Source organism: Corvus hawaiiensis, chromosome 12 (genome assembly GCF_020740725.1).
Source record: "Corvus hawaiiensis isolate bCorHaw1 chromosome 12, bCorHaw1.pri.cur, whole genome shotgun sequence".
Classification (NCBI taxonomy): Eukaryota; Metazoa; Chordata; class Aves; order Passeriformes; family Corvidae; genus Corvus; species Corvus hawaiiensis.
The window spans coordinates 673,006-698,931 of record NC_063224.1 but is presented as its reverse complement, the minus strand read 5'-3'; the positions used below and the strand labels follow the sequence as shown (position 1 = coordinate 698,931).

Here is a 25,926-nt window from a genome sequence, read left to right as displayed (position 1 = left end):
GGGGACTTGGGGCAGGGAGAGGGAGATTCAAACAACAGTGTTGATGCATGAATATTTTCATGAGCACTTGATCTGCAGAAGCTTCTGTTGTGGGTGCATTACATCATGCCTTTGTCTGCTGTCCTTGATTTACCTCCCTGTCCTTGCCTGATTTTACAGCCGTGGCCCACGGTGACCCCGGCTCCGTTGCTGCTCCGGCCTCGGGAAGGATAAGCTATTCCTCCCCAGACAGCGATCCCCTCTCCGCCCGCGTGCCGTGCAGCTCTTCTAATGACATCCTCAATACCAGCAAAAGATGAATAATAAAAACTGCTGCCATTGGTCCCAGAAGAGCCTTTCGAGGAGGTTTGTTTCAGAATAATGAGTATGGAAATTCTGCATCCATAATGAACTGCAAGCAGTCTTCCAACTCACTCGTGCCGAAAATTCACACTTGCCTTTCCCATAACTTGTCACTTTTCTTTTATTATTATTGTTCAATATGTAAACAAGGCCAAGAAACTCTTTGTTCCTTTGTGCCTCCTTACCCAGTCTCCCTCCCCTCCCCCCAGCACAGGCAGGATTACACAAAGCAAAAGTCATTAATTTTTATCTCTGACTATCTGTGGGCTTTTTAATGTGGCCTGGCTTGCTTATGCACCAGCAATTACATGTCATAAGTGCTTGTAGATGCTGAAGCAGTATCACGGGCTGATGAATCACTGCCTTCCCCTCTGATTAGTATGCGAGGGGCTGTGTTCTTCTTTGAGCAGCTGGCATGCCAATGAGGATCTGGCTCTGCTGGTCAAGGCATCTGGACATGAATTCAATATGGATTGCTTTAATTAAATGGCTAAGCACACAAGGAGCTGAGGAACTACTCCATCATTGAGTGAAACTTGAAAATAAAGTCGACGTGAGAGCATAGGTAGTAGGAATTGTTTAAACACCTGTTGGCTCCCTGGTGAACCTGTGGGTTCCTGTTTCCTTAATGAAGTTCCTGCAAGTGGCTGAAATTTCTTCCTGATTTATTCCTCAGATAAATCTTATTTCTAAAATTAGGTTTATCCTTCAAAGTTTAGGAATAGGTGAACTTGGTTTCATTTCTGTGCTCTTTATAGAATTGTTTTTCTTTTTTAAAAATAAGATTATTGCAATTTGTAGAAGCAGCTGTTTTAAGGAGGGATTGGGCAGCTGTATGTGGTGTCAGTGGGATATGGAAAGTAGCAAAGCATTTCTGAATATGCCAGGGTGGAGCAGTAAGAGATGAGAGAGAAAAGCACTGCAAAAGACTTCTTGTGCCCACTTCAAAAGTCTGTGAATTAGACCGATTGAAATAAATACTGAGGGTGTATTTCCTCCAGCTCGGTATCAGTCTTTACAAAAGGGAACTGTGAAGCCTGTTCATTGCTTTTAGATTTTTATGGTCAGTTATAGTCTTAATTTCTGCTCTACAACTTCCTGTATTGGACATCAAATTGCAGGTCTGGTTAAAGCAGAGTCACACTGAAAGATTCCAAGTTCATTTGAACTGTTGAGTTTATCAACTAAAGTGTTATCAATAAAAATGGAACCTCATCTCCAGTATATAAAGTTAGATTCCCAGACCGCTTCCAGACCAGCCCCTTATCCTCTGTGTTCCTGCCAGCACTGTCATATTGACTCGCGCAAAATACGATATTTACCTTAAATCAACAGAATCCCTTGGTTGCTTGAAAAGCTCCTACAAACCAAACGTGGAGCTATGGCTGTGCAGATGTACAGATGCACTCCAAAGGCTTTTTGTGCCAACATGGCCTTCCCAGCTGCTGCCATCCTCTCTCCTGCCTGGCTGCCCATGGATGGATAGGGAACCTCTGGGTGGGAAGGGGGTAGGATGCTCTGTGCTTCCCAAGCACAGACAAACTTCACGGGTACAGGTGTGTGCAGAGAAAAAGGAAACAGCAAATGAATGGTGAGGGATTGGTCTCTGATGCCTTTTGGAAAGCATGTAGTTTAGCCCAAGCCCACCTCTGGGGTTTTCATTTTCTTAATGATTTTGGGCACTTTGTAGGTGTGTGTGGCTGTTGTGATGGCTTGATGGACACCAGAAGGTTGCTTTTCTTTCCTTCTACATGCAGTTTACCATCCTTGTTTGGTCATTATTGTTCACTGTGTTTTGGGGAGTGGGACAAAGCTGTTGTTTCATCAGTGATGGAGATGAAATGAATCTTCCTCTGCTCTCACATCTGCTAAGATCTGGGGCCTCCAGGCCCTCCATGCTGGGGACTCACAGCATGGCCTCCAAAGCCACCTTCTCACCCATGGTGAGCCTCGCTGCATCCTCGTTCTGCAAATTAAATTAAAATAGAATCTGTATTAAGGGTATTTTTTCCCATGTTTTATATTTTAAGAGACTTTCTCATGTCTGTTGTATGATGCACATGCTTCATAAACCAAAGAGATTCATCCTGTCCTTCATCTAAATGAGGGACAAGTGGATGATGAGCTCCCCAGCAGTATCACAATTTTCTGTGCTCTCAGGAAGAGGTGTAAATCTGTTAAAATTAAAAGAATTGCAGAAAACACACCAATAACGTGTCAACAGGGATATCTTTTTGATAATCTGGGTATTCATTGTGACTAAATAGATGTTGCACAATTTCCCACTTGCTAGTTGTTTGGGATTTTAATGTAAATTACAAACTACATGATTGCAGTTCACTGCTGCAGCATCTATTTCTTAAGTTTTATCTTTACCACAGTTGTTTTTGTGTTGATGGGGTCTCCAGTGATTCCCTTACTTTCCCAATTCATTTTTATGCCATGGCTTCTCAAGGTCACTTCCTAAAGAATTTCAGTGCCCTCTGGATGATGCCACTCACATATGGAAAATATCCTTTGGCTTCTAAAGGCAGATTTTATATCCAAACAAAATTTTGTTTATTGTCTCTGTAGCTGTTATTAATCTCTGAAACACATCTAGAACTCAGTTTATCCCCCTTGGTTTCCCCTGCCCCCGAAACTGCCCTCTCCACCTTTGTTCTCTGGGTCCCTCCTCCAGCGCCGGCGTTGGTCGCAGCTCGCACCGAGCGGCTGCTCCAGCACGCAGGATACTATACTTAGTGCAACCCAGTTTACTCTCATCATTTTAATAGTGGACCGAAGGTATGTTGCCATGTGAACAAGTCATCATGTCACCATGGCAACTGGCTGGATTGCAGCACCGCTCCGAGGACTGGACTTTTTTTTTTTTCCCCCTTTTTTTTTCTGACTCGGTTCTCTTCCTATTGTTAAATCTGATGAAGGGCTCACAATGGGAGGATTCAGGCTGCTTTGGGAAGCAGCTTTTCATTTAAACCTGGAAGTTGTTGTATAAACAGCAAGGCCAGCGTGCTACGGGATTCACTTTCAAGGCAGACTTGAGGAGGGCTTTGAACCAGGACCCTGGTGTGTTCTGCAGCTTGATCAGGACTGAGACAATTACACATCTTGGCACCTTTCAGACTCCTCTCCACACTCCCCTCTGCTGCCCACAGTGGGGTCCCAGACACTCGGCCGCGGATTGGGTGACCCCCGGACAGCCCTTTGCTGCTGCTGTGAGCCTTTTTTGCTTTTGGAGATATCAGTAGGCCAAAATTAGACACACTGAGAGGTTTCATTTTATTTAGGGTTTTTTTTCCAGCTCCTCCATCCCACATCACATAGGCAGCTTCCAACACCAAGCAGTGGGGGCAGAGGAGCAACATGAAAAGATAAATGATTCAGGCACTCAGACATGAGAGCAGTGAGAGCCTTGCGTGTGCATCCCTACGCACAGGAGCGGTGACGGAATATGTAGGACTCTTAAGAAGACTGAGGAAAAAATATGCAAATAAAATACAGCTATTAAGCCTGAACAGTGAAACATTATTTTATACATTTAATTCCAGTAATTCAACATTTTTTTTCCCCTGAAACTACATGAGAACATATAGGCTGGGATGGTGGGGATCATTCCCAGCGTCTTCCCAGGGGTGGGTTGTTCTATCCGCAGTCCTGGTGTGGCATAAAGAGCTCTTAGGAAAAGGGCGTCCCCTGAATTTCCAGAGCTCAAGTAGCAGCCTGTGGGATGGCAGCAGATTCTGATCCACTGCAAATGCAACTGTGTAACATCAAGGGACCCCTCAGCCTGCCTGGATCCACTTCCAGCACAGCCCTCCTGTGTGATTCTCTCCTCTGGCAGTAGATGAGTAAGATCAGGAATGAAGCAGGAGAAAGAGCAACCCCAAATATGGTTGCAGACAGTCACTGGGCCAGGAACTGCTGCTGGTGGCTGGTCTTCACCAAATCATCAAGTCCAACCATCACCCCACCACCGCCACAACCACCCCGAGACCACATCCCAAGTGCCACATCCAGACGTCTCTTGAACACTTCCAGAGAGGGTGACTCCAACCCCTACCTGGGCAACTTCTTCCAATGCCCAACCACTCTTTCAGGAAAAATATTTTTTAAAATATCTAATCTCTCTTGGTGCGCTATTGCAAACTAGGGATTAGATCTGAACACACAGGGCAGTTTCACTGTGGGTGAAGAAGAGGGAGAGGCAGGTGGAGGTGCTGTTTGGATGGTGCTTGGGATAGTGAACAAAAATGCAACAATGTGCAGCTTTGGACACAGGACAGCCATGCTCATCACTGGTGCTGGCCTGACACACATCACCACCACCAACAGGAGGATCATGGTGCCATCCTACCATTACCACATGTCATCAAATCCCAGAGTGGTTGGGGTGGGAAGGGACCTTAAACCTCATCCCATGCCACCCTCTGCCATGGGCAGGGACACCTTCCACTATCCCAGGTTGCTCCAGGCCCCGTCCAACCTGGCCTTGGACACTTCCAGGGGCGGGGCAGCCTCTGGGCAGCCTGTGCCAGGGCCTCACCATTCTCACAGTGAAGAATTTCTTCCCACTGTCCCATGCCTGCACATGTGTGTTTGTGGTGCTGACAGCCGGGCCAGGCTCGTTTGCACACACACCTCGCCCCGCCGGCTCTGGCAGCAGCCCCTGCCCTTCAGCACTCACACTCATTTAGGCAGGCAATTGGTGAGGTGAATCGCCCTCCGTAGGCAGCAGGGATCATCTCTTCTTTGTGCATAAAATTACAGCAAACAAGCCTCAAATAACACAGGACACTTTCATAATTGATTTATGCGAGGACTCTGAAAGTTCTATTACCTTTTGTTTAGCTCAGGGGGCCTGACTCTGTGCAATCCATTGCTGAAACTAATTACAAGATATAATTAAACTGTGACACGAAGATATTATACCGTTAGTTTACTAATGACACCGCGAAGCTGTACCACCAGCGCAGGACAGTGATTATGCTTCATTCATTATTTATCCCTTTGCTAAATGAGACGCTGACATTTTCAAAAATTACTTTGAGGTTTCTTAATTGTCAGCAGCAGAATGGACTAGAAGGAGCTCTCCTTCCTCTTAGTTACTTATCTGAACCTCAGATGTATTATTAGCAAAAAGAAAACCAAACCAAAAAACCCAACCCCCTCCCCCACTGGGGCTCTCTGGGCATTGCTGCGCTGATCTGGGGGCTGTTGCTGCCGGATGCTGATGGCAGATGATGGACACGCAGAGTCTGCAGGGGAAAGGTCTCCTCTGGCATTTCCTGCCACAACCTGGGTAACCTGTGCTGCTTTAGCCAAGGTGAGTTTTAGGTGATTTGGTGCCAGCTGGAAGAGTCTATCCCACTGCTTTCTCTGAGCATCTTCTTGCATTGCTGTTGCTGTAATACCTTTTTGGACTTTATCGATCGGTAAAGGCTTTGTCCATTAGTATTACTAAAACAGAATTATTTACCTTAAAAAAAACCCCTTGTTAGAAGTGCTGTAAGTGGCATAAAGCAGAACAGGGACTGCCATATTTAAAAAAAAAAAAAAAAGATGCACTTATTGACTTCCTCATGAGAAGTTCTGGTTGGTTGTCCATAGAGGCTTCTCTCCTCCTCCGTCTGCGCCTCCCCACCCTCTGTATTTCATGAGTCTGGAGAACCTAAAAGCACATCTGGCACTAACCTCTGGGTCACCTTCCCACCACACAGCCTGTTTTCCTCAGGGCACCACTGGACAGCTTAAGATGAGGTTTAATTTCTTCTCAGTGTAATGGCATCCAGCATCTATAATTACACTGTTTTCTGTGCTGTGCTGATTAAATACGATTTACCCAGAGAACCAAATGATGAATATTTGAGTGGAGTGTGTTGAACCAATAGCTGGTTAAATAGTCATAATAAATAAACTTGAAAGAGGAGAAGGAATAGGGGCTCATGAGTTATGGGACATTAGCAGGTGTGAGAAAAAAGAAAGTGAGATTAACACTAAAGGCAGAAGAATATTTCTAGTGCTTCATCTAAAGAAGAGGCCAAAAGACCCAGTTTAATGGCTTCCCAGTGCCAGAGGGCAGGGTTAGGTGGGATACTGGGACAGAATCCTTCCCTGTGAGGGTGGGCAGGCCCTGGCACAGGGTGCCCAGAGGAGCTGTGGCTGCCCCTGGATCCCTGGAAGTGTCCAAGACCAGGTTGGACAGGGCTTGGAGTAGCCTGGGACAGTGAAAGGTGTCCCATGGCAGGGGGTGGCACTGGGTGAATTTTCAGGTCCCTTCCCACCCAAACCATTCTGGGATTCTGTGAAGTCCCACATTTGGATTTCTGTCTCTGTCTTCCAAAGAAGAAGGATTTTTTTCCTTCTTTTTGTCCCCTCTGAATTAGTTTAGGAGTTACTCTGATTTGATCGGGTCTGAGGGTGATTAACTCCTGTTTGTTGCATGTTTTAACCCCGGAAAGTGCAACAGGCCGTGAAAGGTGAGGGCTGTGTCTTCTCCAGACATCCATTGATGCTGGGTTCCCAGCTCCCCTCAAAATCATGAATGGCTGCAGCTCTGTGCCCCCTGGCACTGGCCAGGAAGGAATAGTGTGCAGTGTTAGCAGAATTCCAGAATATTTGTATATTTTATGCCAGTCCTTGGTGTCTGTTAGTAGAAAGTTTGAGAGCGAGATGCTGGCGCGGTCACAGTTTAGTTCTTGGCTTTTTCCAACCTGGAATCAAACAGCAGCTCAGAAATGGGTGAGTTGGAAGGAAATAGTTTCCTGGAGCCTTATTTACCTAATAAGCAGTAAATGTTTAACGACCTTGAAGTGTGCTTCAGAGAAACCAAGTGATTGCAATTGCTTAAAGACACTGGTAGAAAAGGGATTAAGAAGACATTAGATAAGTACCTGGTGCTTCATGGGCTCCAAAACCCCCAGAATATGTCAATCTGATCTCTTCCGAAAGTGGTATTTCAAGCAGAATGTTTCCCTCCCGCATCCAGGTGAGCGATAAGCGCTGGCTTGTTTTAGGACAACTCACACGTAGCTGTAGGAACTGCTGGCAGCCCGATCTTCCTGTTGGTGACCTCAGCTCAGGTGGGATTTAGGCTGTTTTGGTGGGCACTAAGAGCTGGCACAGGGACACCAGGACTGCCAGCTGCAGGCTGAGCATCCTCTGGGGTTTCTCCCTCTGCTGAAGTTACTCCCAGGATTAACCAAGAGGGGCTTGGAGAGTTTGTTTAAATACAGAGTGTGGAGCCCCTCACAGAGCCAGAGCCTCTCCCATGAGGCCATTTCCATTCAGTGCCTCTGAAGTTCTCCTGGGTTTTCGTGCCATTGTAGGAATAAGGTGCTGTACCATTTTTCCTAGTTCTCTCCTCCCTCTCTATCCTCCCAGTGAACTGCAAGGCTCTAAATATAGGTCACCCCAGGCAATTAGGGAAGAGTTGCTGGTTTTGAAAGATTGAGCAGGCAGGAAGCCCAGTTTCCAAATGAGTTATCAGGTGAGATGACGTTTGGCCCCAGCCAGAGTGATTGACAGGGGGTCTGCATGTTCACAGATACATTATTTAAACATGGGGAGATATAAGACATCTTCCGCACTAATTACTTCGAAGGCTGTATTAATCACAAGACACTTTAATACTCAATCAATACTTGCATTTGTCAATGACCTTGTAAATCTCCTCACTTTAACTCTGCTCTGTGGCAAAAGCGTCATTTGACATCTTCAGGGGGCTGGTTTTGTGCAGCTGTTGCTCAGTAAAATATATATTTTGCAAAGTCTCAGTTCCAGTGTTTAAAGTTCAGTTTCAGAAGTGGAAATAGGGAGAGGATAGATGTTAAGGCAGCTGTGTAGCTGTGGTCTAACCACTGGGTCATCATTTTTGATGTGAACTGGGCTCACACCAGCTGAAGGGGACATTTCATATGGCATCCATGGATTCTGGCTTCACCTGAAGACTGGGCCATGGTAATTTGATGGCAGAACAATGAGGTCTTTCCCATACGGTATGTTATAACTGGATGTGTGTATTAATGGGAGGGTACTGGAGTGCTGGCCCTAATATCTTCTAGATGTCAGGGACATGAAACTTGGTAATTTCATCAGAGTAAAGGAAGAAAGTAATATGTTCAAATTCAGAAAAGATTGCACTGCAGCCCAGATATTCAAAGTGGAAAAGAGCCATGATGTTGGTTTTCTATATGACAGTGAACTAGAAGAGGGAAACTGAGAGGAAAAAAGCCCTGTGCACAATTAACTCCTGGCTAGTTGGAGCTGTTTACCTTTTTTAGAGTTCTTCCAGTTGTTATCCTGTTGTTTGAGCAGGTATTTCTCATAATCCCAATGGAATTGTACAACTAATAATATTTTACCTGCCTGCATTTGGGATTTTTTTAAATGAGTCCTGTGGGTGGTTTGCTCAGTTGCTTATATGTGGCAACCAGAGAGCAAAGCCTGGTCCTTGGCTAGGTGCCAGACTCGCTGAGGTTGGAATGCACCTCTGGATGTTGTCCTGTCCAGCCTGAATGTCTGCATCTGTCCTGCACTGGGGAGCCCAGAACTGGGCCCAGTTCTGTGCAGACACAGCCTCAGCAGTGCTGAGCAGAGGAGAAAGATCAGCTCCCTCCAGCCGCTGGCCGTGTCCCTCCCAGCACATCCCAGGGCGCTGCTGGCTCGTGGTCAGCCCAGTGTCCTCCTCTGCAGGAGTCCGTGCGTCTGCTGCTGCCTGGGCTTGCTCCTGCCTGGGTGTGGGTCTGGGCTTTGGCGTCTCTTGGATTCCAGGATTCCTCTTGGCCCCGTTGAGGTCCCCCTGTGGGGCAGCACAGCTCCAGCTGTGTGTCACCGCTGCGTCCACGGCCTGGCTGGAGAGGAGCTCTGTGTGTGTCCAGCTGCTTAATGGGGCTCTGCCCCCCTCCAGCCCTGCTCTGCACGGCAGGGTGCCCTGCACCCTGGCTCTCAGCAATCCCAATGATCCTAGCAGCATTCTCGTGACAGTTCCTTGCATTTTTTCCAGGGATTCTTGTTGGTAATTGTTACAGCATTCCTGCTTTGCACTCTAGCCTTGGTATCAGATCTACAGGTCAAGGTTTGCAAATATTTAGACCATTTTGTTAGTCATTGAATGTGACCCTTTTCTTTATAATGAAAAAGGTTTTAATCTTTAAAAATCCTTTTATTGGGTCAGTACTTCGTTTCCCCATCCCTGGCACAGCAGTTTGGGCCAGCACACAAACCCATCTTCCCGTGTTCTCCACTGTCGCGTACATTATACTCTTCAGAGAAATTTCATCTCTGTGCTCCTTTCTGTGGAATCCTCCTGCAGAAGTCTCATTGGCAGCATAACAAAAATTACCTTTTCCCATTCCAACTGCCCCTGCTTCAGTCACTGCTGTCAGATCTGAAGCTGCTCAGCTGCAGAGGGGGGGGGGAGTTTAGTGCTTTCCCTCTGCTCTCAGGCCATTTTTCCTATGCTTCTTTTTTATTCTTTTATTTTATTTGTGGTCCCTGTCATTCTGTCGGGGCAAAGGGGTAAAGAGATTTGACACTAAGTGCGGGGAAATGCTGTATCTGGAATCTATCTTCCAGACGGCAAAAGAATAAAAATTCATGGCAGGACAGCGGCTGCTGCCACGTTCCCCAAGACATATTGCAGGTAGCGTTATTTATTGTGGCATGGAGTTCATGGAAGTGCTACCTCAAAGCACCCGGAGAGATCCTAAAAAGCCCATCTCCCATCAGGTGCAGCAGATTTATGGCGCTGTGCGCGCCGGGGTCAGAGCGCGGCGCGGGAGCCGGGGCGGCTCCGAGCCGGTGCTGCTCGTACCCTTGTGGGGACACTGCCCGGGAGCCGGGGCTGCGGGACGGCACGGCGGGGATCGGGGGGCACGGCGGGGCCAGGAAGCACGGCCGGGATCGGGGGGCACGGCGGGGATCGGGGGGCACGGCGGGGATCGGGGGGCACGGCGGGGCCAGAGAGCACGGCCGGGATCGGGGGGCACGGCGGGGATCGGGGGGCACGGCGGGGATCGGGGGGCACGGCCGGGATCGGGGGGCACGGCGGGGATCGGGGGGCACGGCCGGGATCGGGGGGCACGGCGGGGCCAGGGAGCACGGCCGGGATCGGGGGGCACGGCGCTGGTGGCGAGGTCGTATGGCGAGGTGGCGCTCGTAGTTGAGGTCGATGCAGAGCCGGGGGGCGAGGAGGGCACATTGACGGGGTCGTGAGGGGACCAGAGACGCGCTCCCTGTGCCGGACGCTGATCCTCGCCCGGAGCGATGGCCACGGCAGGGCTGTCAGAGGCCGTACCCTCCCAGTCCCGGGCGAGGGCCAGGGACCGGCCACTGTCCAGCTGGAACCCGCAGCAGCACCGTGTTGCCCCCCTGGGCAGCCTCAGAAGGGCCGAGGTGGGTCAATAGAATGGCTTCCACCACGGATTCTGGGGCAAAAGAGAAGGTTCCTGGTCGTGTGGGCTCTAGTAGGAAGCAGCTGAGCATTTATTCACTTGGACCTCTCAGAAATCTGCAGAGTGGTAAACTTAAGAAATGTTGGAAACCTCAGAGGTCATTAAAGACCCCTCAAACTATGCAAATATAGTATCAATACCTCATTAATCCTTGCAGGCCTTCTGGACATTGGTTCTCCCTTCTTCTCTTCTGGAGTCCCTGTTTTCTCACATTTTTTGATGGTTTTAAGACAAAGACAAACTTGCGTCTTTCAGCTTTCAGAGTTCCAACACAGTCACCACAACAAACATGAGAGCAATTGGGAGCAACAAGTCTGCAGCTCATAAACCCACACAAAATTAGATGATGCTAGCTAAGCTGATAGTGACTGTTGTCTGAGTGCTTGTCCTAACCCTGCCTCTGCTTCTTGCAGAGCTCCCAAAGATTCAGGTTTCTGAAGACAGAGGAACTTGTTAGCGGTGACACAGGATCCTGTATCTTGTTGTTAGAGGTTTGTGGGGCCTCCTTTGGTGATGGTACAAGCCAAGCAGTTTTCCATGTTTTTTTCAGCAGTTTCCCAGGATTCATCTCATTGCCTTCACCTGCCTTGCCTGCCATTTACTGCTGTTGTGCTGGAATCATGCAATGGTTTGGGTTGGAAGGGACCTTGAAGCTCATTCTGTTCCACCCCCTGCCCTTCCCCTATCTCAGGTTGCTCCAAGCCCTGCACACTTCCAGGAACAGGGAAGAACCCAGAGCCGTTCTGGGTTGTTCCCTTTCAAGGTCCAGAGCCAAAATTTGTCACCCAGCTGCAGTGGAGGTGTGGGAAACACCGATGGCCGGGCAGTCCTCAGAGTGACCTCTGGGGCCACTGCTGCCCTGCCCACTGCTGAGGGCAGCTGCGTTTGCTGGTGCTGGAGCAGGGATGTTGAGGGTGCTTGTTTCCACTGCCAGCTTTTCCTCTGGCCAGCTGGAGGTTATCAAGGCCACAGGCTGCTCTCCAGCCTCATAAACCTCGTGTGCTATTCGGAGTCATGACTCTCCCACTGAGCCACCTGTGCTGTTCCGTGGGACAGCTAATCCCTCAGCGTGCCTGCTGGAAGCTGCTGTATTGATTTCTGCCTCTCTCTAAACCTCGGTTGTGTTCAACGCTTGTTAGACATCTGAAGGAATATCCAGTGGGCTCCAGGGGCAGCCAGGGAGTGGGGCACAGGCAGCGGGGCCAGGGGACGTTTGCCTCGAGTTTGAGACATGCCAACAGGAAGGTGGCAGTGGGACCTCTGAGCCCCAGTAAAACTCGGACAAGATTTAAACTAGCACGACACCGCTGGCTCACTCTCTAATCATTGATAAAGTAGATTTTTATATGTTAGGCCCAGGGGATTTGATGGTCCTCTGAGGCAGGTTTAGGGCACTTTGCAAGCTGTGCCTGGATGCAGGTGCAAGGGAGCCACTGCTGGGGACTTTTCTTCATTTTACTCCCTGTAAGTCACAAGAAGCCTCTGAATTCCAGACCCCTGTTGGCAGGACATGTGTGGCTCTCTGGAAGCACATTTGGGTTGGATCTGTTGGATTTCCAGTCTTTGGGATCAGTCATCCTGCCCAGTGTCACCGTCTGCCATGTACCCTGTTCCCAGACTGACGTGGCTCCAAAGAGCCCCTTTATGTGGAGGGAGCAGTGGATGATTAGGGAGGTTATGTGGACACTGGAATTGAAGCTTAGAGCCAGGATGAGAGGGCTAAAAGAGGCAAAAAGAAGGATTTAGCATATTTTTAATTAAAATAACAAGCTGGGACCTGTCACTACATAGATTCCTTTGTATCCAGAGTTCCTTTCCCTCTTTTCATCTTTGACTTTTTAGATTAGGCACTCTCAGAGCAGGGATCACACTTTCCTCTGATCTGGAAAATGCCTGGCATGCTTTGAGGGCTGGCATTGTCTATGCAATAATGAAATAACCACAGTTTTAGTCTCATTGCTGTCTAACTCCTATCTGCCATCGTCATGAGATAGTTAGTGCTTGAAATAATTGCACCTAGCACTTACATTATACTTTTAGTTGTTCACAAATTAATTCTCATACCACTCTGAGATCAAAACTGGTACAGCTGCTCTGTGAATTTGGAACAGACACACAGAAATGTAGCTTTTTCTCCCCCAAAAGTGGTGGTGCCTGCTGTGTCATGATGTGCTGCATAAACACAAACCTCATCCCAGTTTGAGCATCTTATAGCAGGGCATTAGGAAAAGTGGCTGATCTGTCATGTTCTTTATTTACGTTAAATTAAAAATTAGTAGATTCAGCCAGATTTTGCTCTATTAAACACAGACAGACTGGTTAAAAGTGACCCTATCAATCAAAATAGTGATTGTATCAAAGGGCTTAAAATTCGTCCCAACAATGGCACAACCCAGAAAAACCAGATCTTTTGAACAAAGCTTGATCCTCCATCCATGTAATTTAGCATAAAACCTTGAAAAGAAGCAAAGCAAACTGAAGTAATTGCAAAATACAAATTTTAATAGACCTAATCCCCAGGAGGATCTCTGTCAGGGGAGTTGAATTTGGATTTGTTTGTACAGATGAGTCTGAATGGCACTTGAGTGCTGGTATAGAGCTGCTCCCAGGCTCTGCTGGGAGATGTAGTTCTGGTGCAAACCAGGAACAGGGGATGTGCTGGTGGAGCCTGGAGGTTTCCTAAGGAATAACCTTCTGCTTTCCCGCCTCTAATACTCCCCACTCCCGTGGTTTGTGTGTTGCTGGCTTTGCTCAGTGATCACTCACTGCTTTGGACGCAACTGCTGTCCATGGACATCCTTCCACTCCTGTGGGCTCCAGGCTTGGCAGGCCATGAGAGAGGAGGAAACAGAAGTCTGTCACCCAGACCTTTACCATTAATTTAGATTTTCTCCTGTTCGCTACATATGTACATGAGGTAAATCCTGAGTTGTTCTGGACATTGCATTCTCTGTGGCTGATGGCACTTTCCTGCCTTGATTCCATCTTTCTGGAGTACCACTCCGGGGCCCCATTGGGCCTCATGTTTTCTCCTTTTGTTTTCATTTTGCCAAATCCAGCCTTATGTGTTGGTGCCACTCTACAAAATATGTTTTGTCTGTTTATAGCCTCATCTTGGCCTTAGGATTTTACCTTTTCACAAATTCACCAAGGTGGCAATCCAGACACCTGCCCTGTCTCTGGCTGGTGGATGCCCAGCCAATCAAGATTCAGCAAACATAGTTTTGGTTTTCATATCAAATTACTTTCCTTAAACTACTTGCAACTGCTTACAAATTTACTAATCAATTTTCATGTTCCCTGGGCACAACTCACAGGGACTTGGACACCCAGGTGTGCACACTGTATCTGTGCGAGACCACCAATGTTTGATTCTGCTCACACTTCTCTCTGCGTCACATTCCATTGCAGGCAACTTGGCCAGACTGCCCTGGGTTTTCTTTTCTGAAGCTTTCAGACATGACTAGTTTTGCCGCTTAAGTATTTTCATCCCTTTGATTACAGGTTTTGTTCTATTTTAATATTTGTCAAGCACTAATGGTCACTGGGTGATGCTTTTAATTGTACCGTCTGCTCCAGCTGTAGAGGAGTAGAAATAGTCTCAGCTGTGTGCACAGGTCAAAGACTTGGCCACTTTTTCCTCTAAACTGAGTCCAAGCAACTTATTTCTCCAAAGCTGCTGGTCTAAGCCAGCACTTTCATTCCAGAGATGAAAGGTGAGTGCCAGGTTGTGGGGCTGCCGAGCCTCTCCATCTCCTTTCCCCATTAGCAACTGGGAGCGGAGCGGGCAGGTGGAGCAGGCTGAGCGTGCCTTTGCAACACCACCTAAAATCACGTTTGATTTGCTCCCTTTGATGGCATGTTCACAGTTATCTTGCCACGACTCTGATCTTCTCCAGCTGCATGGCCCTTTAAATCCCCCATTTCAAATAGGAAGGAGAAAGCGATTTGGTGGAGCCCTTCCCATCCTTCGGATCCGTGCTCTTATTAAGGCTCGTATCTATTACTTTCTTCCTTTCTGAAGGAGTCAGCTTGATTCAGTACTTTTGGGACTTGGTGACATTAATGTATCTGTTTTATGTAACACGGAGTCATTATTAACAGAATCCTAGATCATAAAAAAAGGGCTAACGAGAGACAAGGAGGGTTTTTCCCCTTGAAGCTCATAGCAGCGGTGCCGCGGAGAGGCCGGGGTCAGGGAGCCGCCGCCTGATTGGGCGCGCGGCCGCCGCAGTGGCATTTCTGCAGTTTCATCAGAAAGTCTAAATAATCCATGTGAAAACGGAGGGTTATTTACTGGAGACAGATCTGTGCTGCCGGAGCCGGTGAGGCACCAGAGCATCGTCTTGGCTCTGGGTGCCTGTTTGTGCCGGGACACCGCTCCTGCTGCTTGTGGTGTGAGGGCATGGCCAGGCTGACCCTCGCCTCTGTGCAGCAGCTGGAATCAAGGATACAAGAGTCAGAGAATGTTAAGAAGAGAGCAATAAATGACCTGAGGAGGGGAAACTGGCAGGGACCCAGGAGCTGCTTTGTGCTGCTCTAGGAAGGAGTCAGGGGGAAGGGGGCTGGAAGTTATCATTGATACATTTGCACTGCAGGGCAGGGCTGCTGCTCCCCTCTGGCACCCCCACTGCTCTCCCAACCTGGAGCCATTCCCTGACAAAAGCTTTTAATTTTCTGTGTCTGAACACAGGCTGCCCCTAAGTCAGGAGAAGGAACTGGAGCTGAGATTGTGGCTCTCCGAGGGCTCTGACCCAGAGAACCTGCAGTGAGAAAGGGGCTGAAGTAGCAGTGGAAGCTTTGGTACTCTCCTCATCCTGGAATCACAGAATCCCAGACTGGTTTGGGTGGGAAGGGCTTATCTCATCCCACCCCCTACCATGGGCAGCGACACCTTCCACTATCCCAGGTTGATCCAAGCCCCGTCCAGCCTGGCCTGGGACACTTCCAGGGATCCAGGGTCAGCCACAGCTTCTCTGAGCAAATGTCCTTCAGGATTGTCCAGTACCTCAGAAGGCTGGCAGAAGGCAAGCAAGCTGTGCCAGAGAAATTACCAGCCAGTCCATTTGTTCAGGATTGGCATTTAATAATTTTTTCTACCTTCAAGTTTTAAACTTATTTACAGGGAGCTGAATTGCTTCCTGTGCTGTTTATATCTCTGTTTTAATATTTTTCCTTTTCTTAATAAATGGTTTTGTTTTATATAAATTGACACACAAGTATTTGGGGAGGGGGAGGACTAGGGATGTTTCCTCCAAGGTTTTATTAAAGAATCACACACTATTATAAAATGGCATAAAAGAAACAGCAACTACACCATGCACAGCATGACAACTCCTTTCCACCCCCGTCTCAGCAACACGTTGTAACGTGGTTCGTGTCTTTGGCAGGTGGCAGCGCAGCCCCAGAGCCACAGCCCTGTCTCCTGAGCCTGCACACGCTCAGGGCTCGCTGGGTGACCTCCCTGCCCGGGAGTCCAGCAAGGACGTGTGGGGTTTTTCAGAGCATGCCATGACCCAAACCTAGAGGTCAAACTAGTGAAGTCCTGAGATACTCCCCGTCTTGGAACTCTGCAGACTTTGAGAGCCACTCAGAGAGCTGATGCACTCAGGTGAGGTGCTGAGTTGGTTTCTAGGTTAGGAACTCCAAACCCAGGTCCATCCTGCTCTCTTGGTTTAGAATGAATTTTAGTATTCATTTTAAATATTAAGTAAAACAAACCTCTCTGATACTTCTTTAGTTACATGTCTGTTCCACCAAAGGTTTGACAAACTCTTGACTATTGTCCTCTTCTGCACACTTAAGAATTCTCTTTTATATCTGTTTTCTTCATTCTGTTCCTGAAAGGAGAATAATCATGAGCACGGGAGTTCCCCCTCATCTGGGGGAACTGCTATCAGGACACATGTTGTCAGGAAACCAGCTCTCTTGCTGGTTTGTGACATTTTGCAGCTGGCTGAGATCTTAGAGCAGTGTCTGGGCTTCCTCCCTTCCCTCTCAGCAGTTCTCCTTGCAAGGGACGGTGTAAGGAATTAATCTGCTGTAATTCTGCTGTTTGCAGAAACCAGATTTATGACAAAGGAAGGACAAACCTGCAGCTAAGCTTGCCGTGGGGACCACACCCAGGTGGTGTTTGGCTTTGGAGCTCTGTGGCCCGGCTGGGATGTGAGCCCGGGGCCGTGAGGTGCCGCAGCCGGGCCATGGGTGCAGAACTGGGTGTAGGTACATGCAGGGTTAGAGGGGATGGGAAATAAAACCACTGTCATGGCTATGAATTGAGCTCCCTAAAGTGCAGATTTGACACAAATATGTATAGAATATTAAAACTGATGTAGTTCCTATTTTCCTTGGAATGCTGGTTTCTGAAATTTGGTGCTTTCCACCACAACCACAGACATTGGGAAGGCTTTTAACAGAAGGCTGAGCTGGGTACGGCTGCAAACAGGAGCTTCAAGGAAGTAACCAAGTCGGATGAATAAAACCTTCCCAACAAAATCTTGGGTCATCAACTCCAGGCTTGGGTAACATGGTGGAAACCCCTGTCTGGACCCCAGGTGTGGGCCCCAAACCCAGCACCCAGGCTGAGTTTGCAAAGGGCTGTGTTGGTTCTCTGAGCAAAGCACGTCCAGAGCCGCTGGATGTGTTTGGTGTAAGCCCTTCTTTCAATTTGGCTTGAGATTAAACTTGGCCACAAGGTCACAGCCTAGGAGGAAATTTTGGAACAATTTTCAAAGCAGTTAATTTGGACATTCTTCAAGTATTTAAATGCAATTACAAATGAATAAATAATTTATGCATTGCTTTAACTGAAAAATATTTTAGTTTAAGAATACACAAATTGTCCCACAATTAGTATGGCCTGTCTGTGGATTAGCTGGCAGCTGGAAAAAGCAAGTTCTAAACCTGGGAAAGGGGCACGTAGTGCTCGGTACCTTCTCAGTTGTGTTTACCTTTGTATCTGTTGCTTTGACTGGGCTGTTACGGAGCGAAGGAAATCGTGACAGTACAATAATATGCACTTTAAAAAAATATAGAACCTATTACAACGTTGTTTAAAAATCATTATTATATTGTAATGGAGTTAAATGCTGTGTTTGTGTCAGGCTTTAATTCCTGAGGAATTCCAGACTGTGGGGCCAGGCTAATGTGACAAAATACTGAACTCAGAGATGTACGTGTGTTCTTTGTGGAGCAAAGGCTCCTGCAGGGACTCAGACATAGAGGGAAATAATTTATTTTCAGAAAAACAGTTTTTAAAAGTTTGCAAAGCTATGTTAAATAGAAGAGATTGAATAAAAGTGAAGATATTTTAGAAAAATCAGAAAAAATTAAAATCACTATGTTTTGTTCACAAGGTTTTCTTTTGAAACTGAACTTTTTAAAAAACCCCACAGTCCAAATGAAAAGTTTTGCTTGTGTCAAACAAAATATTCTTATCAAACCCAAAATACTTTTGGTTTTTGTTCAGGAATAGAAATGTTTCCATTTAACATGAAGCACTGCTTTCAGGCTCTGGGTTTGATGGTCAGTCACTGAGCCTGAACAAAGCAGTGGATTCATATCCCTATGTCCAAAAGGGATGAGGCTGTACCGGGGCTCCCAGGGATCAGTATGACCCCGTGGTGGGGTGCTGGGGGTGTCCTGCCCCTTGTCCAGCTGTGCCAGTCCCTTGACACCGTCACCACTGCCTGGTTTGGCAGCAGCAGGTCGGGCTCCTGCTCCTGGAGCTGGGAATGGCTGCGGCGAGGCCATCGGCCCTTTCAGTTACACTGCCCTGAATCCCTTAATCTTTTGAAGTAGCTCCCCTGTTCTCATCTCATCACACTTGTTACCTCCTGCAGCACCTCTATCCCAGTCCTAATCTGGAGTGGAGAGTAAATAGGTTGTTGTGGGTTTTTTTTCTGTTATTCTCTTTAGGTTCAGCTGGAGAAGAGAAGGCTCTGGGGAGGCATTAGAGCACCTTCCAGTGCCTAAAGGAGCTTAAGAGATCTGGAAAGGGACTTTGGACAAAGGCCTGGAGTGACAGGGCAAGGGGAAATGGCTTCCCACTACCAGAAGGCAGGGTTAGATGGGATATTGGAAAGAAATTCTTCCTTGTGAGGGTGGTCAGGCCCTGGCACAGGGTGCCCAGAGAAGCTGGGGCTGCCCCTGGATCCCTGGAAGTGTTCCAGGCCAGGTTGGACGAGGCTTGCAGCAACCTGGGATAGTGGAAGGCATCCCTGCCCATGGCAGGGGGTGGAACAGGATGGGCTTTAAGGTCCCTTCCCAGCAAAAAAGTTCTGTGTTTTTATGGTTTGTTGTATATGTCAGGAAACAAAACCCCAGTGATTTTGGTGACACGGTGTAAGTTTGGGAGCACATTTGCTTACATTGGTCTTGAGGAGCCGTGCAGAGGGACATCAGAGCAGCGTGAGGGGCATTGTCTTGGCAGGGAGCACTGGCTCCTCCTGCCACAGGCTTCCCATAACTGAGGGAGAGTCAATCTCCCTCCTGGCTCCAACTCCTCCATGTAAGCCAGAGTGTCTGTGGTGACAGAGGTGACACCACCTTGTGTCCTGAGCCACATCCCTGTGTGTGTCAGAGGGTGGGGGCTCTCCTGGCCGTACCTGCCCGTCAGCCCCGGCTGGAACACGGTGCTGGCTCCACAGCTGGGGTCCTGTGGGAGACCCCAGCAAGTCTCAGGGATGGGATGAAAAACAAAGACTGACTGATTTAAAATAGCAGTGCCAGAATCCTAACAAGATTATTTAACTTTTAAGGGGGGTGGGAGAACATTTTTTCATGCATTTTTATTGATTTTCAGTATCGTACAAAACCCAGCCATGTACAGCAATAACACAGGAAAAGATACAATCATTGAAAACCAATTACAGCTCCAACAGCCAGTTCTGGATGGTGGCTGCACACCCAGCCCCTCGCTCTGGCTCAGGCCCGGTCAGATGCACACTCGGAGTAAAAAAACTTAAAACTGGGATTTAAAATGTAACAAGTGCATGTGCCGCTGCAGTGCTCTGCTGGGGGATTTTCTTCCTGAGATACTGACGGTGTCGCTTTCCCTCCCGGCCTCAGTTGCTGTTGGTCCATCCTGTTCCCAAGCCAGGAGGCCGAGCGGGATGTGACCCAGAGAGGGCTCAGGGAGCACTCCAGAGACTAGAGCAGCTCCTCCTCGTACAATCCCAGAATGGTTTGGGCTGGAAGGGATCTTAAACCTCATCCAGTCCCACCCCCTGCCATGGGTAGGGACACCTTCCACTCTCCCAGGTTGCTCCAAGTCCTGCCCAACCTGGCCTTGAACAGTTCCAGGGCTGGGGCAATACCTGGCCATATCCTGATGTGCCTCAGCCTCTCCATGGAGGATGTGTGTCCCTTTCTCAGTCCCTCACAGAGCAACCCCAGTGCTTGATAAATGGCTTCGTTTGCTGCAGGGAGCCAGGCTGTGCTCTGCAATCGATGGCAGGTCTGTGTCAGGGAGGACATGGGGACACAGGCCCAGCCATGTGTGTGCCAGCCCTTGTAAGCAATGGAGTGTAAAAAACCAAATAACCAAAAACCTCTCTAGCATTGTGAAAGTTTTATGGTCATTTTTCCAATTACATAGTAGAGTTCATAATCTGTTATGAATTAGCGTAAATCAGAATCAGCCCACAATTAAGAAAATAAGTTAAATTGCATTTTGTGAAGCATTGTTCTGTCTGAACAGTTTGCTCTCATGCTGCTAACCTGACAAATTCAGTAATTCACAACATCCTCCTTGGAATCCGTAGGAATTACTGAGGTTTTACAACAGCCTATATGTACAGGTTACAACAGCCTTGGGTACTGCACACAGGCCAGTTTCAGGAGAGCAGAGTGTCCTTCAAAAGCCAAACTGCTGAGTCTGTGTAAGGTTGGGTATTGGGAGAAATTCCTTCCTGGAAAGGGACCGTCCAGCCCTAGCACAGGCTGCCCAGGGCAGTGGTGGAATCCCCATCCCTGGAGGGATTTAGAAACCATGTGGATGTGGCACTTGGGGACATGGGGCAGTGGTGGCCTTGGCAGTGGTGGGGAATGGCTGGACTCAATGAGCTTAGAGGCTTTTTCCAACCCAAATGATTCTGTGATTCTGTTCTGGCCAACACCAGGCAGAAGGGAATCACCATCCAAAAATATTAGGAACATCACCAGCTTAGCAGGCAGAATTTGTGGATGTTTTGGCTGTCATCATGGTATCCCCAGGTCATGTCAGGAGCGATGTTCAAATGACAACAGGAGACAGGAAGCAGCAAAGAGCGTGCTTTCATCACCCTGTGAGGCTGGGTGTGCCCCTGGGCACGGGCCTGAGGTCTCTGGAGGGCCCTCCACGCAGAGGCTCCGTGGGAGCTGCCTGGGTACCCGGGCAGGGATCTCACACAGGGCGTTAGTGCTGTCTCCATTTTCATCTCGGGCGTTCGGAATGATGTTTCTGTGGCCAGGGCAGGGCAGTCGGGTGCAGCCCTGCCCTGAGAGCTTTGCTTTGATGGCAGCTGTCCCGGGCCGGGGGAGGGCAGCGGGTGCGGTGTGGGCTGTGTCCTTGCTGACACTCTGGGCTGGTTTGGGGTGTGGGTGGGAGGGATGTGCTCCGTGCTGCGTTCCACAGCTCTGCAGCAGTGATGCAGCTTTGGGGTTTCAGCACCTGGAGACAGTGGATTTTTCTAAATTTGCGGGTTAATGTGACGGAGCAGGGAGTGTGGCAGAGCCCCTCGCCTGGCTCAGTCACACACACGGCATCCTTCGGGCCAGGCCCGCAGCTTCTGCCTCCTCCAGCGCCTCCACGGGTATTTCTGACAAAGAAAGGGAGTCCGTGAGCCCTCACTTGTGAAACAAAGGCCTAATGAAAGGGCCGGGCTGCCCCGGCTGGCAGTGGCTGTAATTCTTGGCAGGGTGTGACATGCCCATCCTCTCGAATTAGCGCGGGGCACGAGGAATTTGGCACGGTGCTAATTGCGATCAGACGGGAACAAGTGGCCTCAGTATGCGGGCACGTGGTGGGACAAAGGAGCGCCCCGAGCCCCCGGCCCCGCGAGGGGCAGGTGCTGCCCGCCCTGGGCAGGCGTCGGGAGCCCCCCTTGTCTCCGTGCTGGCGAGAGGACTCGCGCTTAATTTAGTGTGGGCTTTGTCAGATGCTCTTTCTTTGCCGTACAGGAACTCAGCTGCTGCAGAATCAAGGCAGCTGCTGCCGGGAAAGCTCCCTGCCATGCTAGGGGACAGCTCCCTGTCAGCTTCAGCCGGGCAGGAGGGATTCCCTTGTCATTCCGGAGTCCAGAAGAGAGCTGGCAAGGCCAGGCAAAGGGACAAGCTTCCTTCTAGCAGAGTACCCTTTCTAGACAGCAATCCTTTTGTGACAGGTTCAGAGCCGTTTCTCTCCATCGCCCCAGCCAGGGGACGTGGCCTGTGCTCCCGAGGTGACACCAGGAGCAGGGCAGTGAGCCATTCACGGGCACAGTCCTGGGCAGGGTGAGAGCAGCTTCAGCAGCCCCTGCCCACCTGCATCCCTCCCATAACAATGAAAGGGATTTCATCCCATTTGCAATTGGATTTGGAGGATGATGCTCCAAGGTGGGAGGTGTTTGCAGGGAGATTTCTCACAGCCATGGCAAAACTGTCCTTCTTTCATCATTCAGAGGATGGAGTCAGGTATACACCAGGAATTAACCTGGTAGTAGCCAAAGGACGGTTGTCACATCTCCAGTGCCACCTCAGAAACCGGGGGAATCCAGGCTCACAACACCTGCCAAAGTCCAAGCAATGGATCTCATTATATGGCCTGTTACACAGATGTGCACTGGCATCCTGGCTCCAGTCTGAACTCTGGGATGTTTGGCAGGAACTCTTCTCTCTTAAGCTTGACTTTTCTGAAAAACTCTATACGTTACTTTCATTACCTGCATGTCACTTTGCTTTCTCCTCTTCCAAGTTATTCATGACTAAGCTGAAGCAGTGCAGAATTTCTGCTCCATCCTTTGCTAATGTTGTGTTTGTGCCCTTTTTTTCCTGTCCTTTTATCAGGAATTCACAGGAAGATTAATTCCTCTTACTCCATGACAGTTTAGTTTCTTTAAGAACCTTTAGTGAGGGATGTTCTAGAAAAGCTTTTAGAAAATCAGATTCCACTGTATCAGCCCTAATCTCCTGTATTAGCAGGGCTGGTTCCTCATCAGACAACTCAGATCTGTACTTATAGACTCTTCTCTTGTCTTTCAGGCTCTGTCCCAGACATGTGTTTACTCACTGCTGCTAATTCTGATTGGTCCCACAGTTTTCTACCCTTTTGCCTGTTCTGGAAATCAGACTTTGTGGTCTGTCATTCCCAGGGTCACTCCTAAAGCCTTTTTTAAAAATTGTCACCTTCCAATCCTCAGATGCAAAGGAAGAAAGTTCAGCAATTTCATATTTGAGCTCCTTGAGGGAGCACTGTCTGTCTCTGGTGATTTGTTGCTCTGGCATATGAACCCTGCTGACCCCTGCATAGTGAACAGCAGTGCAAGGAATTAATTTAATTTTGCTGCTGTGCCCTTATCTTTCTTAATTCCCCCCTTTACTCCTTGCCCATCTATCAGCGGCTCCGGGTGACAGACAGGCTTCCTGCTTTTGTGTTGGAGAAGTTTTTATTAGCTCTACGAACTCTGATGATTGTTCTCCAGGCCCTGTTTTGCCTTGCCTTATCGTGGGCTTGCACTTAGTGTGCTGGGTTTATATCCTTTTCTATTTTTATTGTTTGGAAACAACTTCCATTTTCCTGAAAGTACCTTTTTTATTTCAGATAACTTCCTTTTTCCGTTGGTTTAAACCAAGCGTTGAATGTCTGGTGGTTTAGCTTTTCCCCTGGTGTGTCTCACACACGCTTGTGTCCCACAGTGTGTCACAGAATCCCAGAATGGTTTGGGTTGGAAGGGCCTGAATATTCATCTTGTTCTAGCCCCTGCCATGGGCAGGGATGCCTTCCACTATCCCAGGTTGCTCCAAGCCCTGTCCATCCTGGCCTTGGACACTTCCAGGCATGGGCCAGCCACAACTTCAGGTGTAGAGCATAGACAGAGGAGAAACAAACTGGGCAATAGCAAGCGGTATTTCATGAGAGTTCTGTAATTTCTAGTTATAAATTCCTGACAGCCACAGATGTGTGACTGCAGCAAAAACCACCACTGGAATGGGAAAGTTCCTGTCCTAAAAACCTCCTGGCGTCAGTTGCATGACACCTCCTGGTCAGCTGCCCACCCAGGTGCCAAGCTGTGCACCCAAAAGGAGGGTTTTCCTTGGGAAGAAGAACACTTTTCATGAATGAAGCTGTTTTCCCTGACTCTTCACTGCGTTTGTTTTCTGTACGGGTGTCTCTGCTCCCCTGCTGGGTACGTGAGCAGCCAGTCTGGGCTGCACTGGTTAGAGCAGAAGAGAGCACAGAGCTTCTGGCTTTGCTGATGGCTGAGTCAGAGTCTGTGGTACAGATGAACAGGGTGGTTTCTGTGGGCAGAGCCACCTAAATGTAGTTGATACAGTCCTTTCCCTATGAAGCCCGGAAGCTGGGAGGTGCAGCTGTCAGGTTGGTAGGAGGCAAAGTAGACCTGTCCCAAAGGTGCTACAGGTCAGCCCTCAAGGGACAGAGGAGATGGAATGGCTGGGAATGTTGACTGAGTTGAAACTGAAAAAAAAAATATTAAAGACTCTATGCTGTACCCAAACTTCTGTTTCTTTTGGTGCATCATTCCCGATCCTTCAAAGTATTTTATATACTTCCCATTCTTTTGTTTGCAGGCTTTGATCTGGAGAGTTTGTACTGACTTTCTCCGGTCTGAATAGGAACCATCTCCCCTGCTCCACTCATCGGCACCAGATCCTGCGACATCTCCATGTTTCCACAGTGAGGTAGGAAGACCTAATTTTCATAAGCCTTGTAGAAGTGATTTCTGTGTTGGTCACCCTCTTGGGATGTGTAATGTAAATCACCTGGATTAGGAGAGATGTGATTACATGTAACAGAGCTGTTCTCAGGCAGAGTTGAGGGTTCTTTGTGCTCCGTGAGCTGCAGGGTTTGCTCACTCCTCCTTCTCGTGGTGCCATGGCTTTGTTTAAATGCCACCTGCCTGAAGTGTTTCTGAGCACCTCACTTGCTGGCCAGTAGTGTTGGCTCCTCTTATTTTCAATGAAAAGGTGTTTTTTGAACCAGGCTGTCCATAGATTATGTTTTTCCTACATGTCTACAAAGCCTTGCTGGGCTGCAGCTGTGTGTGGGCTGGAGAAAAACCATCAGGGCTCTGTTATTTAATTATTTATGTTGACCTTAACTGTTAGTTTCTGTCATTAAAGAATAGGCCAAGTGATTAGTGCCCTTGGCTTAATCTTCTTAGCAGGAAAACCGTCCCTTGAATGTCTGTCCTAATCAAACAGGCGTAAGGAAAGATGAGGAAAGGACAAGACTCCTTATCTGGTTCATTTTCCATGTGAATTGGTGAAAGTAAATCATATTTGGATGGTCTGTTACAATTTGTAAATATAAGTTTCTCAAAACTATGGTAAATTATGTGCTGGCAGAAAACACATCTTCCTGAATATGGGACAAATATCCCTTTCCTTCCTAGCAGTATCCCCACCATGGGATTTGGCATTGGAAAAGCACCTGCAGTCCAAGTGTAGTAATTTCATCCAAAATTATTTTGTGTGTAAATAGACTTCAGTGAGTCACTGCGAAGTACCTGGTTTTAATATATTTGTATATTCTTAGTCATTATAAGGTCATTCATAATCTCTAGGATACTTGGTATTACCAAACCTTATGTGATACTGATAGCAATGGAAAGATTAATGGCAGGTTTCAAAAAATACTCATCAGAGTTCTCTATCTTGATGGAACACTGAGAAATGTAAATTTGGAGTTGGATTTTTTCCGTGTATTTAGTTTTTGGGGATTTTTTTTATCCTTTAAAGAAGGTTTCTCTCCTCTTTTCTTCCTATGTTTTTATTTGAAGTATTTTGTTTACAACACGAGTGCACACTTCAATTTCTTGAGAATCATCAGACTTATAAATTTAATGGAAACCTTGGGAAATTGTGTGATAGGCAGACACTCATTTGCTTTGTGCTCTCAATATCTCACAGGATCCTGAGCAAAGCATCTACTTTT

At 48.1% G+C, this 25,926-nt stretch overlaps 1 protein-coding gene across 2 annotated transcripts in view; it reads left to right on the top strand.

The window, feature by feature from the left end:
- The window catches only part of ZFHX3 (zinc finger homeobox 3), a 396,997-nt gene that overhangs the window by 178,785 nt on the left and 192,286 nt on the right, over window positions 1-25,926 (top strand). For both annotated transcript variants that reach the window (XM_048316338.1, XM_048316337.1), the window contains exon 3: window positions 24,561-24,671. The gene's annotated coding sequence lies outside the window, so the exon portion shown is untranslated. The remainder of the gene's footprint in view (window positions 1-24,560; window positions 24,672-25,926) is intronic.